Below are 16,115 nucleotides of genomic sequence, written 5' to 3' on the forward strand. Positions count from 1 at the left end.
CTCAAAGAATGATTAAACGAAGCCAAACCTCACATCATTTTTGTGATGTTGACAATGTTATCTTTGATGTGTGAAGAAGATGGTATTTTTTACAAAAGAACAAAAGTGCAGCATATGGTCTCTGGTTCTTCTCTGCAGGATGAAGATGAAAAGCTTCTCGGTTTCTGACGCCACGAGATGTAAAATTGTTGATACTGTTGATAATAAAACGTTTGTTTAAATGAATGATGGAATGTTACTGCAAATAATTCTATTAGTGTTAAGAGTTATATGGTAACCTTTGTGTTGTCTCTGGGTCGAGGTGAACGACCTTCAACACTGGATATGTTTTTATGGAAGCCTTAGAGGTCGTTGGGTTTGACCCAGAGACAACACAAGGAATACCACCAACACATTTGTTTTCGGGTCACCTTGACCTAAAGATAATACAAGGAATACCACAAACAGATTTGTTTTGGGGTCACCTTGACCCGAAGATAACACAAGGGATAACACAAACACATTTGTTTTCGGGCCTTTGGGTCACCTTTATCCAGAGACGACACAAGGGATACCACAAACACATTTGTTATTGGGCCTTTGGGTTATCTTGACCCAGAGACAACACAGGGGATACCACAAACACATTTGTTTCCGGGCCTTCTGGTCACCTTGACCCAGAGAAAACAAAAGGGATACCACAAACACATTTGTTTTCAGGCCTTAGGGTCACCTTGACCCAGAGATAACACAAGGGATACCACAAACACATTTGTTTCCGGGCCTTTGGGTCACCTTGACCCAGAGATGACACAAGGGATACCACGAACACATTTGTTTCCGGGCCTTTGGGTCACCTTGACCCAGAGATGACACAAGGGATACCACAAACACATTTGTTTTCGGTCCTTCGGGTCACCTTGACCCAGAGATAACAAAAGGGATACCACAAACACGTTAGTTTTCCGGCCTTGGGGTCACCTTTATTCCAAATATAACAACATGGATACCACAAACACATTTGTTTTCGGGTCACCTTGACCCAGAGACAACACAAGGGATACATCAGACATATTTGTTTTCGGGCCTTCGGGTCACCTTGACCCTGAGACAACAAGGGATAATCAACTGTATTACACTAAATTAAATCAATACAATTATTTTAAAAACGTAACAAAATACATTTAATTAAACCCAGTGTTTACATTTGTAGTGTGTTTTCCGTGTGTTATTTAGATTTTTTTAAGTGTCTTTTTGGACGAAGACGAAGACAACTGAGCTCCAGTCGCTACATTAAAATGAACAAACATTTTTGTCTATAACTCTAACAAAGTACTATGAAAATAATCCCAACTCTTAGTCAACATGAGGGCGAGTAGAAAATGTATTTAAAATGAAATTTTTGGGTGAACTATCACCAGCGAACTGTCAACTTTGCTACTATAGAAACGACTACAATCTGACACCACGGACTGGAACCAGGAGCGAGACTTTTTCAAAACTCGACTTCAATCGAACACACGAGGGACATGGAACGAATGACTTTGATTGAAAAGACAAACAGACGACATTCCTGGACCAGGTTCATCAATAACCTGCCGGTGAAAGACCAAGGAGACGAGTCCAGATTCGAAGACGGTCTCCTGGCCTAGTTTTGAAGGACGACATCCTTCTCTCTCTCGTCCAATCGCTCGGCTCAGAAGATCAGCCGAACAAACCAAGTTAACGTCAAGGTTTGCTCTCCAAAGGTCACAGGATCTCACCAGAACCTCTGGTGCTGCAGGAGGAAAGAGAGAGAGTCCGACCCGAGACGACATCGTGTTGAAAAAACATTTCTTTCTCCTCCCTCGTTCCTTGACCTGACATCCCTCCAGAGCTCTTGATATCCCCCACCTTTCCCATGTCTCTGTCAGCCCTTCTTTTTTTTCCCTCTCCTGCTCTCCAGTTCTTCAGGACCCGCTGGAGTGGAAACCTGGACCCGTCGCATGATATTATGACCACTGGAGTGACACGAGGAGCCAACAAAAAAAAAGAAATCCAACCAAAAACCTAGACTAGAAACCATTAGTTCTTCACCACTTTCTTTTTTTTTCATGGGGCAGAGATGGATCAGAAAGAGGGGGAGTGTAATACTAGAGAGAGAGAGCGAGAGAGAGAGGGATGAACAAAGGAGTGGAGAGTCTCTGGAGCGGAGAGTAATCCAATAACAGGCCGGACCAGGAGACACGCCGACCATAAAAATGAGCGAGGTCACGCCAGGACTTAACCGGAGATATGGTCTCGTTTTCGCCAGGAGAGAGTGATGAGCGAAGAAGGGCAGGAGAGGAGGAGGAGGAGGAGAGGAGGAGGAGGAGGAGAGGAGGAGGACAACAGGTCTGTTCATCTGTTAACCCCCCCCCCCCCCCGGCACAGTGATAAGATTTCCCCCGGGAGTCACGAGGCTTTCTTTTTTTTTGTCGTCTCTTAACCCTCGACTCCGCCGCCGTGGTACCGTTGGGTGTCGCTGATGATGATGTGTGAGGAGCACCGAGGGAGGAACCTTCGCCACGAAGGTCCTTCTCCAGGATTCAAGGACGGAGCTTCGACGAAAAGCACGTGTGATGTTTGGTAATATTTCCAGAGACGAGGGTCTGGTCGTGCGGAAAATTCAACGGGGACGACCTGTGAATGGACTCGAGGAGGATACTGGGGTTTTCGATCGTGTCGTCCTGGTCGCCGACCCCGCGACTCTCTGGAGGTCATATCTGACACTTGACCTTCAGGGGATTCTCAAGAGAGTAGACGGGCTGAGGAACATTTTAACATGATGTGTGCGTTTGTGTTTGTTCAAAACTCTCTTTTCGTTGAAATGTTGACACTAGAAAATGATCTTAAGCCCCGCCCACTGAAAACACTTTCTGGAGATGAAATCTTGTTTACCATAACCACGCCCACTCTGCTGGAATCGGTCAAACGTGGAGGTGTGTCACCGCATGTCATCAATCACCTCCAAGGGACTCGTTGTATAAAGAAAGCGGGGCGTGATGACAGCTGGCTGGAGGAGGAGTGAAGCCATTATTACGTCATAATGGACTCTCGTAACCTCTCGTTCGCCCAGATTTCAGAGCAACTTTATAAAGTAAAAAGTGTAAAACATGGTCATGATGAGGAACTTATTGCATCTTGGAGAGAAGAACATTTACTACATGGCAGGAGAGTTGGAGTTTGACTTTAATAATCTTAAAATCATGTTTACTGTCCATTCCCTTCAAAATAAAAGCCCAGGCAAACTTACTTGAAATGTCTTTACGACCCATTCTTGGTGATGTGTCGATGGAGCTTCATGAAACAGTGTCATTATCTCCTGAGTCCACTAGATGTCACTCTTTGCTCTATAATCTATTGCTTTGAAAAGCTATTCTATTGAAAACCTCACATTATTTTCAAGCTGAGGGCGCCCCCTACTGTCCTCTGAAGAATATGACACTGATTCATGAAGCTTCATCGACACATCGTTACCAAAAGCCAAAAACAGTAAAAAGTAAAAGAAGTGAAAAAAAAGATAGACCAAAAAAAACAACCCTTTTACGACGATACAATCTTTATATACTATTCGTTAAAAAAATTACTTTTTTTTCTAAATCTGATTTGAATATTCACTCAAGGTATTTATAGTGGAATAAATATATCAGTGATGTGTCAATGAAGCTTCATGAAACAGTGTCATTATTTCCTGAGTCCACTAGATGTCACTCTTTGCTCTATAATCTATTGATTTGAGAAGCTATTCTATTGTAACCTCACATCGTTTTTAAGGTGAGGGCGCCCCCTACTGTCCTCTGAAGAATATGAAACTGTTTCATGAAGCTTCATCGACACATCGCTACCAAAAGCCAAAAAGAGTAAAAAGTAAAAGTGGGAAAAAAAAGATAGACCAAAAAAAATAAACCCTATTACGACGATACGATCTTTATATACTATTCGTTTTTAAAAACAGACTTGTTTTTCTAAATCTGATTTGAATATTCACTCAAGGTATTTAGAGCGGAAGAAATATATTAGTGATGTATCAGTGAAGCTTCATGAAACAGTGTCATTATCTCCTGAGTCCACTAGATGTCACTCTTTGCTCTATAATCTATTGCTTTGAAAAGATATTCTATTGAAACCTCATCATTTTTAAGCTGAGGGCGCCCCCTACTGTCCTCTGAAAAATATGTTTGATGAAGCTTCATCGATACATCAATAGAAATTGGATAAAAACTGTGTGTAGCTAAAGTTCTATAAGACATTATAAAGGACAAAAATAAAAATAGCGTAAATCAAGTGAGGCTTCAAGTAGTGATGTATCGATGAAGCTTCATGAAACAGTGTCATATTCTTCAGAGGACAGTATAAAAATGATTTGAGGTTTCAATAGAATAGCTTTTCAAAGCAATAGATTATAGAGCAAAGAGTGACATCTAGTGCACTCAGGAAATAATGACACTGTTTCATGAAGCTTCATCGACACATCACTAGCAAAAAGGATTTAATTTTGAATAGAGTTTCAAAACAACCGTTACGCTGCCACTCGGCTCATGTTTCACCTCCACGGCCTCCTTCATCTTCGAGGAACCCAAACAGGAAGTGATGCAACACCCAAAGCAAACATTCATCACACTCGATGGACGCGATAGAAAACTCTCGCACACGGATCTCGACACATGTTGCGAGCGACAGTGATGTACGGCGTCTGGCCGTGAGCCGCGCTCACATTGATCACGAGCGACCGTGCCCACATTCCAGACGATCAATCACGTTAATTGATCCGACATCATCGGAAGATTCCGAGCCGAAACGGAATCGACGGCGAGATGAACGCCGGAGCTGCAGGAATCCCAAGTATGTGGTGTAAAGTGGAGGATTTATGTTGGAGCGCAGATCTTTCACTGAGGAGAAAATAGACCAAACAAACTGCAGTGTGATGAGAAATATGTAGTTGAAAAAACACTGGAAATGAAGCTCAGACAAAAGTTATTGCTGGAAAATACTGTCTTCTGATCCGGAAAAACGAACGATTACACAAAATATGTGTCGACGCTATTGAGACGTGTGGTGATTATTTAAAAAAGGAACGTTTGCAACCTTTATAAGTCAAAAACGTTTATTAAAAATGAGGAGATCTGAGCTACTTTAATGAAACTAAACGTTCACACTGAGGTCCTTGTGAGATGACACTCTGGCTGGGGCATGTGTCGTGACCCTTAAATCAAAATAAACTCAATAAATAAATAAAACACCGATTCGTAGTATTTGGTCGATGTTTCTATTTTCTAAAAATATCTTAATTATCTGTATGTTTAAAATGTACAGTGATGAGATGAAATTATGTTGGGAATCATAGCATAAATGTGCTAATGGCTACATTTTAAAAAAAAAACAGCAGTTTGTGTTACAACAAATTCAACTCAACCAGTTTATATTCTTTATTAGTCTCATCAAACCAGAATAATGGAGGGATCAAGAGAAATGGACTGACAAACAAATGATAAGACTATTCAAAATAGTTGTTCAACTGTAAAGTGTTTAATTTTTTATACTTCATACTTACAAAAACACATGTACAGCATAGTTTCAGAGAAACAAAAAGAGAAATATAAACACATTGTGACCAGTTTAATTCAGATTTCAACTTCAGGGTAAGGTTACTGTTTTCCCAGGTTTACTTACTATTGTATCAAAGCAGACAATCATCAAATCACATAAAACATATTTTGGAGGAATTTTACAAGAGTTTAATTGAATTTTTGGAGAAATATATTAAAGAAAGTAAAAAGAGAGAATCAACAATGAGTGAATCACAGCTTGACAGTTGTGGTAAAAAAAACTTTTAGAAGGCAGAAACCTCGAGCAGAACCAGACTCATGTTGTGTCTCAAATCACATACTTCTCTTAGTGCACTGGTTAGTATGCATCAGGATAGTGTACGTACTAACTAGTAACAAATTCTCCACAGATAGTATGTCTCAAATCAAACACTGCTGCTACACACTAACAGGAAATGACGCGACAGCTTCTTCTTCTACTACTATTTAACGATGATTTCAACCAGCTGTAGGAACACTAGCGACACCTACTGGCAGCACGTTTGGTTTGGATCAAGGAATATGAGAAATGAAATATTGGCGAAATATTTACACCGGGATCAACTGCGAATACGTGTCATCCTCCTACTGCTGCTGAAAATACACCTGTAAGTATATATATATGTATATATATAAATATATATATATATATGTCGTGACTTCCGTTTACATCGTCACTAAGATGGAGTCGTTTAGTGTAGAAAGTGTCCATCAATCCATACTCAGTTTTGAGTTTTAGTGACAATCTAGTGTGTATGGAGCACTACATTTCACATACTTAGAATTGAGACGCACTTATGCACTAAAAATATTTTTAAGTACACAAGTATGCGATTTGAGACACAGCTTCAGTGTTGACTGGAAGGTTGGATGGATAGAGAAAAGATGAGAGTAACTCTTGTTCTCGACCTTCATAACATTTAGATTTTTGATAATTTCCTCTGGTTCTTCACCTCCTGCCACACGCCGCTGGGCAAGTCATGATGGAAGGTTGAAAACCAGAGAACTTTACTTCATCCGGATCATCTCCTGGAGGCGTCATGAGCAGAGTTCATTAATACAGTCGTGTCGCTGAGATGATGACGAGGACGAGGAGTCTTCAGCGAGGAGAAGGTAAACACACATGATGACATGCTGCTGGAATGAAGCTCCTCTTATCTATCCGGGGGAGGAGAGGAAGACCGAAAAAAAGATGGAGTATCACACTGGGACCTGAACATAAAAACTCAGATGGAGAGAGAGAGAAAAAAAATCCTGCAAGACCTTCCCTCCTAAAAACTAGTGGAACATGAAGAGCCTTTATGGTTTCAGAACAACGTCCTGCATTCTTTCTGTGAACCGCTGCGACACACACACTCAAGGAAAACATTAACACACACACACACATCACACATGAAAGGATGTGGAGGCGGGGGTCCCGGGCGGCTGTCGGGAGTATGTGCCTTTTTATCAGGTGAAGGAGAAACAGGGAGGGGGCGGCGCGAGATTTATCTGCTGCCGTCGGAAAACTTTGACCCCGGAGTTGTAAATCTGTCAAAGGAGTCTAGCCAGCTCAACAGGAAACACCGCGAGGAAGGGGGAGGGGCTGGTGGGGATGGATGGGGGGGTCGGGGGGGCACACCCAAAGGGGCCGAAGCTATTTCAAAAAGAGGTCCCCACCATGTTTACAATCCTGAAACTGATCCCTCACAGCCGGCGGATCCCCCGCAACTCTTCCCCCCCCCCCACCCCCTGAAAAAAAAAAGAGAAATTCTGGTTGAAAGAGCGAAGCAGGAAATGAATGTTTTGATGTATGAATGTTAGTGATTGTTGTGTTTGTCGTCTCGAGCTACACACTTTTTATTGCATCACTACAAACAATAAAAACGCACGCACAATCATGTGTCGGCGTCAGATCACAGGAGTAGAATGTCAACGCTGTGTCTGAAATCGCATACTTGTGTACTTAAACGTAGTATTTTTAGTGCATAAGTGCGTCTCAATTCTTAGTATGTGAAATGTAGTGCTCCATACACACTTAAATGTCACTAAAACGCACATTGAGTATGAATCGATGGACACTTTCTACACTAAACGGCTCCATCTTAGTGACGTTGTGAACGGAAGTTACGATAAATATATATATATATATATATATATATATATATATATATATATATATATATTCTTGTTCTCTCTCTTTATGTTCTTGTTCTTATTTTATTTTGATTTATTTTTTATTTTTTATAAAAAAATTCTGTATGTATTGGCTATTGGAAAAAAACAATTTCAATAAAGTTTTACCTTACCTTACCTTACCTTATATATATATATATATATATATATATAAATATATAAACATTCACGTATACTTACTGGTGTATTTTCAGCATCAGTAGGAGGATGACACATCTTCGCTGCTGATACCGGCGTAAATATCTCGCCAATATTTCGTTTCTCATATATTTTGATCCAAACCAAACGTGCTGCCAGCAGGTGTCGCTAGTGTTCCTACAGCTGGTTGAAACCATCATTAAATAGTAGTAGAAGAAGAAGCTGTTGCGTCATTTCCTGTAAGTGTGTAGCAGCAGAGTTTGATTTCAGACATACTATCTGTGGAGAATTAGTTACTAGTTAGTACGTACACTATCCTGATGCATACTAACTTCCAGTGCAAGAGAAGTATGTGATTTGAGACACAGCTCCAGAGTTAGCCATGTTGCTAACCAAAGAAGAATGGAAGTGTTTTTTACCACGCACTTCTGCAGTTACACTTAATATTTTGAGTGCACAAGTGCAAAAATATTGTGTGCTAAGCCTACTCAATTGGTGCACTCAAAGCCCCAGAAAGTTGAGTGTTGATCGATGGACACTTTCCACCCTCAACGTCCTCCTTTTTAGTCACTGACGACACGTATTTGGAGCAGATACTGACGTGATAATGAAACTGTTTCATGAAGCTTCATCGACACATCACGACCCTTTTGCTATAATAAGATATCATTTACAATCCTGTTGTCGACTTAAGTGTGTTTGTTATCGCAGTATTTTAGGATCTACAATAGAAATTCTGTTCTGGATTCAAGACGTTCACCTACGAGATGTAATACTTGTCATGAGATAGAAATGATAACTAGTATAATAACTGCTCGTCTGTAGTGACCCTCTTAAAAAAAAAGGTATATAGTTTGAATTTGATTTTAGTGAAATTTGAAGAGATTTTGACCAGAAATGTTGAATGTTTCTGTGTATTCCTGCAAATACAAACCTATTTTTTAATTTTTAAAATGTTTTATTGTATTCTTTGTAAAGGTCGTTATAAAAACATGTCTATACAACTTTCTTCTCTCTTATCCTAACTTGACTCTTCCACAGCAGTAACTTAAAGATACAAAAAAACGAACCGTTTTTCTTCAGAGGTTTTGACTCAAAACAGAATGATTTCAAGAAACTTTCAGCGAAGCCTCTTTTCCTTATTCAATCTCACTTTTTAGGTGATACCGTCTTATATCGAATGTGCAAGAATCTGATATCTTTCACTTTCCTTAGAGCGTAAAGGACCAACAATTTGGGTTTGTAACTAGCATGACATTTAGCAGTTAGCATTTAGCATGCTAGCTCGTCTGCCGCGAAGAAGAAATGTTGTTTTTTTGGTTTATTAAGAAATTTGATTTGATTGTTTTTAAGTCACACGTTGAACAATTGAGTGACGTTTCCTTCAGTATTTGTGTCCAAAGATTGTTGTGCGAGTGTGTAGCAAATGTTGAAAACACACACAAGGTTAAGAATCTTTCCTCGCGTCGACTTCCTTGTTGATGCATCAAAAGACGTCTTTAAATCCCGTCAGATTATCTTTCCAGGGACACAAATAGTCGCCGATGTTTTAAGAAACTACACGTGGGTGTGTGTGTGTGTGTGTGTGTGTGTGTGTGTGTGTGTGTGTGTGTGTGTGTGTGTGTGTGTGTGTGTTCGGACACCATTTTAGCTCCACGTTAGCGACAAGTTCGGATCTTCTTCCTCTTCGACATCTTCTTCTCCATCGCAGGACGAGAAGAAAATCCCCGACTTTATGAAAGTCATTACAAACGAATCTATGTTTCACGTGATCGAACACGCTTTAATCCCATTAACTCTCCGACTCGTAGCTGAGACTTAATCCCAGAATGTGCATGTGTGTGTGTGTGTGTGTGTGTGTGTGTGCGTGTGTGTGTGTGTGTGTGCAAAGATAATGGTGTAAATTAGCAAAAGGACATTTCTTTCTTAACTGAGGATTCTATGGTGGACGCAGCAGGAAGTGGACGAGCAGAACCTTTTTTATTTTTTCCCGCCTCTCGGAGGACTCGGGTCGTTCCAAAGAGTCCGGGCGCGCCGCACATACACACACACACACACACGCACACACACGCACACACACACACACACACACACACACACACACACACACACACGTGTCGCTGAGTTCATTCACAAATGTCTGGGAGAGACTGTGACGTGACGAACTCGCGAGAAGGTCTGAGAGGAGCTCGCTCTACTTTCACATCAGTAAACGACAAACAACGAGGCCAAACAAGGGCACACACACACGCACACACACACACACACACACACACACACACACACACACACTCAGACACACTCACACACACTTCTCACGTTACTGTGGGCGAGGTTTTTTTTTATGCTTTCGTCGAGTGAAAGAGAGATAGAGAGGTGTCAAGCCTCAGTCACGCAATGCTGTTCCTGTGTGTGTTTGAGTGTGTGTGTGTGTGTGTGTGTGTGTGTGTGTGTGTGTGTGTGTGTGTGTGTGTGTGTGTGTGTGTGTGTGTGTGTGTGTCTGAGTATGCGTGTGTGTGTCTGAGTGTGTGTGTGTGTGTGTGTGTGTGTGTGTGTGTGTGTCTGAGTGTGTGTGTGTGTGTGTGTGTGTGTGTGTGTGTGTGTGTGTGTGTGTGTGTGTGTGTGTGTGTGTGTGTGTGTGTGTGTGTGTGGCGCAGCCAGAGCGACATTACATTAGTCTGTGTTTCTAGGGATTCAATTGATGGAATTGAGGAATATATTGAATACAAATGTATGTGTATCATTTGAATGTAAGATTTAACTAAACTAAACTAAACATTTTAATGATTAAAAAAAAGTTTACTATTATAGCTGCTAGTCAAATATTGTAGTATTTTCCTGAAACATTAGATATAGATCCTGCTTTAGAAGTCTTTTGCTGACTTTCCTGCATTAGTGTTTGTTACTTTGTGAATTGTTGTCAAGCTGGTGAAAGATAAACAAGTGTTTGTTTGTTTGATGGTGTAAGTTTGAAGAAGTTCAATTATCTTTGTATCCATCCATCCATCCATCCATCCATCCATCCATCCATCCATCCATCCATCCATCCATCCATCCATCCATCCATCCATCCATCCATCCATCCATCCATCCATCCATCCATCCATCCATCCATCCATCCATCCATCCATCCATCCATCCATCCATCCATCCATCCATCCATCCATCCATCCATCCATCCATCCATCCATCCATCCATCCATTGAAACATTGTTGAAACATTGTTGAAACACTGTTGAAACATTGTTGAAACATTGTTGAAACATTGTTGAAACATTGTTGAAACATTGTTGAAACGTTTTTGAAACATTGTTGAAACATTGTTGAAACACTGTTGAAACACTGTTGAAACATTTTTGAAACATTGTTGAAACATTGTTGAAACGTTTTTGAAACACTGTTGAAACACTGTTGAAACATTGTTGAAACATTGTTTCAACACTGTTGAAACACTGTTGAAACATTTTTGAAACATTGTTGAAACGTTTTTGAAACACTGTTGAAACGTTGTTGAAACACTGTTGAAACATTGTTGAAACATTGTTGAAACACTCTTGAAACACTGTTGAAACGTTTTTGAAACATTGTTGAAACGTTTTTGAAACACTGTTGAAACGTTGTTGAAACACTGTTGAAACACTGTTGAAACATTGTTGAAACATTGTTGAAACACTGTTGTAACATTGTTGACACATTGTTGAAACATTGTTGAAACGTTGTTGAAACATTGTTGAAACATTGTTGAAACACTGTTGTAACATTGTTGACACATTGTTGAAACACTGTTGAAACATTGTTGAAACATTGTTGAAACATTGTTGAAACACTGTTGAAACATTGTTGAAACATTACTGAAACATTGTTGAAACATTGTTAAAACATTGTTGAAACACTGTTGAAACACTGTTGAAACATTGTTGAAACATTACTGAAACACTGTTGAAACATTATTGAAACACTGTTGAAACACTGTTGAAACATTATTGAAACACTGTTGAAACACTGTTGAAACATTATTGAAACACTGTTGAAACATTGTTGAAACATTGTTGAAACACTGTTGAAACATTATTGAAACATTGTTGAAACACTGTTGAAACACTGTTGAAACATTATTGAAACATTGTTGAAACACTGTTGAAACACTGTTGAAACATTATTGAAACATTGTTGAAACACTGTTGAAACACTGTTGAAACATTATTGAAACATTGTTGAAACACTGTTGAAACACTGTTGAAACATTATTGAAACATTGTTGAAACACTGTTGAAACACTGTTGAAACATTATTGAAACATTGTTGAAACACTGTTGAGACATTGTTGAAACACTGTCCTCGTGACACATCATCAGTGTGGGTCACGGTGGCAGCAGTTGTCTATATTTGTGTGTGCGTTTGCTGGCACCGAGGGCACAGGAGGCCACGTTTGGGGAACTTGTTATGGTAACAGATACTCGAGGCCTCGCACAAGAGGAAGTGAAAGCCGACGGCCGCAGCTGTTCGGCGCTCGATGGCCTCCTGTATGCGAGCAATTCGTGAGAGGAAGTGAGGAGCAGAAATCGCCCGAGTGCCTCAATCTGGCGTGACTGAGCGAGTGATGCGAACGCTAACGTTTCACTCGCGCCGGAAACATTCTTGACTTCCCGTCTGCTTGCGAAACGGATTCAACGACATTCGGTCGAAAAGAGGAAATGAAGTCAGACTTTGACTTTGGTACGATGTGTGACCTTCACGACACGTCAATGTCATCTCGAGAAGCGAAGGATCTTTTTCCTCCGAAGACGAGCGAGTGACGCTGCCACGGTGACCGAGGAGCTTCCACCAGATGAGTCACAGGAAAAGAAAGTGACATTATATTTACATTTCTTGGTGGTTTTGAGTAAAATAATGAACACATTAACTTCAGATTCGAGATTATATTCCTCTCAGGGTCCTTAAAGCAGCAACATGTAAGATTCAAATACATTTTATATGTAACTCTGACCTCATGATAATCTTTAGATGTTTATGATGACAATTTTTTTTAAATATTTAACTGTTTTAAGTAATATAAGTTGGACTTTTTCTCTTTTCCTTCTTTTATCTGTCCTTGTTTTTGGAGGAATACTTTAGAAAATAGAGTGTGTTTATATCATAATATGAAATAAAATGTATTTAAAATCAAATATGACAAAATAAAATTGCTTATGTCGTTTTTTTTGCTTTGCTGTTCCAAAAAATATTCAATGTAAAACGGTTTTCTTCCTCATAAGTATCTTCGTATTTTATAATATTTAATCTAATTACAGTTTAAGATAATTTAGTTATAACGTTTTTTATTCTTTCTTCTTTATTCTTATCATATTAAAGCTTTTTTTTTTTTTTTTAATTACATTCTTTACTTTCTTTTGTCTCTGCCCCTCACAACAGTCACAAAATAGAAATTGAATGTAAGTACAATGTCGTGGAACCTCCGTTGTTGCCAAATACAGCATGTGAAGTCGTTTACTGAACGAGACAAAAAGGCTGGTTGTGTCAGTTTCAGGTTTAATCTGAATTCTCAGTTATTACTGATAAGATAAAAATGTCTCATGACAAACATTAATAAATTAACATATGACATGAATAATAAGTACATAAAGTATCACAAGTTATAGTTAATGACATCATGATGTAACATTTATAATACTTTAAAAGGGTTTAAACTTCTTAAAGCTGCTTAAAGTTCAGTTATTTAATATGATTCTGAATTATATTTTTCTCATTTATGATATTTATCCCTTGTGTTGTCTCAGGGTCAAGGTCACCCAAAGGGTTGAAAACAAATATGTTTGTGGTATCCCTTGTGTTGTCCCTGGGTCAAGGTGACCCAAAGGCCTGAAAACAAATGTGTTTGTTGTATCCCTTGTGTTGTCTCTGGGTCAAGGTCACCCAAAGGGTTGAAAACAAATGTGTTTGTGGTATCCCTTGTGATGTCTCTGGGTCAAGGTGATCCAAAGGCACGACAACAAATGTGTTTGTGGTATCCCTTGTGTTGTCTCTGGGTCAAGGGGATCCAAAGGCATGAAAACAAACGTGTTTGTGGTATCCCTTGTGTTGTCTCTGGGTCAAGGTGACCCAAAGGCCTGAAAACAGATGTGTTTGTGGTATTTTACTAAAGATTTTTGTTTGAATATCTTTTCTTTTGTGATTTTTATATGATATTTAAAAAAAAATATATATAAAAATGAGTCACACATCACAACAACACACACTCAAATCTACACATTAGTTGAACTTTAACTTTAAGAATCTCAAATTGAATCGATGTTTTAAAAAGTATGTTTTTGGTCTAGAAACAAATCGGTCTGAATGTCAACAACCCCTTCGAGGTTCTTATCGTTCAGGGTGGATCAGTGGAGACCAGACTTCTGCCCGGGTGCTCTTGAGCCCAACGAGCTCCACCGCAGACGCTGTTTGCACCGCGGTCTCCTGGAGGTGTTGAGGTGTGTGATCGCAGAAGCATGTCAGGGAAAACATCGCTCCTCGTTCCCCAACCGGCAGTTGAGAGAAGTGGAGGTGAAGGTTGTTCTTGGCCCCTGACCAAATCCCAAACCCCAGCCTTCCCCCCCACCTCGCACACACTGGTCTCCCCGGGTCGCAGACTCCCACTCTAAGCCCCCCAGCTCCAGTATGAAATCAACATCGGGCCTGCAGGAAATGAGAGATCTCAACAGGAGATAGACGGAGGGAAAGGAGGAGGAGGAGACAAAAGAAAAACAAGGGGAAAAAGAGCCACGGATTTTTGGGGGTCCCTGGCACGAACGAGTCCAACGCCGCTTTGTCGTGGTGGTCTACGCTCCCGGTATCTCCGGCGACATCTGCAGGCGCCGAGACCCCCGGAAAGAATCTGGACGACGAACTCCCTCGTTTGTCCGTGACCTCAGTGACCTCCGCTGACCTCCGCCGACCTCCGCGGACCGGATGAGATGATGGCGAAGAACCAGGCGAGAGAGGAGCAGAGATAATGGAGACACTCAGGGGTGGGGCGACTACAGAGGGTCTCGCGCTTAATGGCTTTTAAATTTCCACTGGGCGAGTGACTTACAACTGTGGAGGCGCCACAGCTGGTCCTGGTTTAAGGGGGAACCAGAGAGGGGGGAACATGCCTCCTTTAGTGTTAGTGTGTGTGTGTGTGTGTGTGTGTGTGTGTATGTGTGTATGTGTGTGTGTGTGTGTGTGTATGTGTGTGTGTGTGTGTGTGTGTGGACAGTGTCCACGCTGGGAATCAAACCCATGATGCTCACGCAGGAGGTGTCGACAAAGTAAAGTGATAGTTCAATAAAGATAAAGACAACTAAGCTCCAGTCGCTACATTAAAATGAACAAACATGTTTGTCTATGACTCTAAAAAAGAACAGATTACTCTGAAAATAATCCCAACTCTTAGACATTAATTCAAGTATAAAATGAGTGAAATCTGGAGGTATTTGGATGTTTTTAAGTGTCTTTTTGGACGGAGATGAAGACGAAGACAACTGAGCTCCAGTCGCTACATTAAAATGAACAAACATTTTTGTCTAGAACTCTAAAAAAGAACAGATTACTCTGAAAATAATCCCAACAATAGTCAACATGAGTAGAAAATGAGTGAATTTTGTGTTAAGTATCACCCAAACTACGCCCAAAAACTTGCTCAAGTTCATAAATATTTGCGTGAAATAATCAACGTGTTGAGTGTCACTGTAGATACTCATAGATACCAGTATTAATGCAGGTTGATTCATATACTGGTGATAAACTGTCACCTTTGAACTTTGCTTGACAAATAAATGGTGCTGAGTTAACATATAAAACAAGCACAACTTTGTCAAATACTTGAAAAATTATCATTAAAAGCGATGTTTCCGTTGATACGTTATTAGTGATGTGTCGATGAAGCTTCATGAAACAGTGTCATTATCTCCTGAGTCCACTAGATGTCACTCTTTGCTCTATATCTATTGATTTGAAAAGTTATTCTATTGAAACCTCACATCATTTTTAAGCTGAGGGCGCCCCCTACTGTCCTCTGTAGAATATCACACTGTTTCATGAAGCTTCATCGACACATCACTAGTTTCTAGTTTAAATCTATTTCTAAAAATACATTGATGACTTTAATATAAATACTTTCTTCAGGGAAAATAAAACCAAAATAGAATTGAAATTATATTTCTCATGTAGTGATGTTTGTGTCCTCTAGAGGGCGCGTGT

This window comes from Callionymus lyra, chromosome 2 (genome assembly GCF_982586985.1).
Source record: "Callionymus lyra chromosome 2, fCalLyr1.hap1.1, whole genome shotgun sequence".
NCBI classification, from domain to species: Eukaryota; Metazoa; Chordata; class Actinopteri; order Syngnathiformes; family Callionymidae; genus Callionymus; species Callionymus lyra.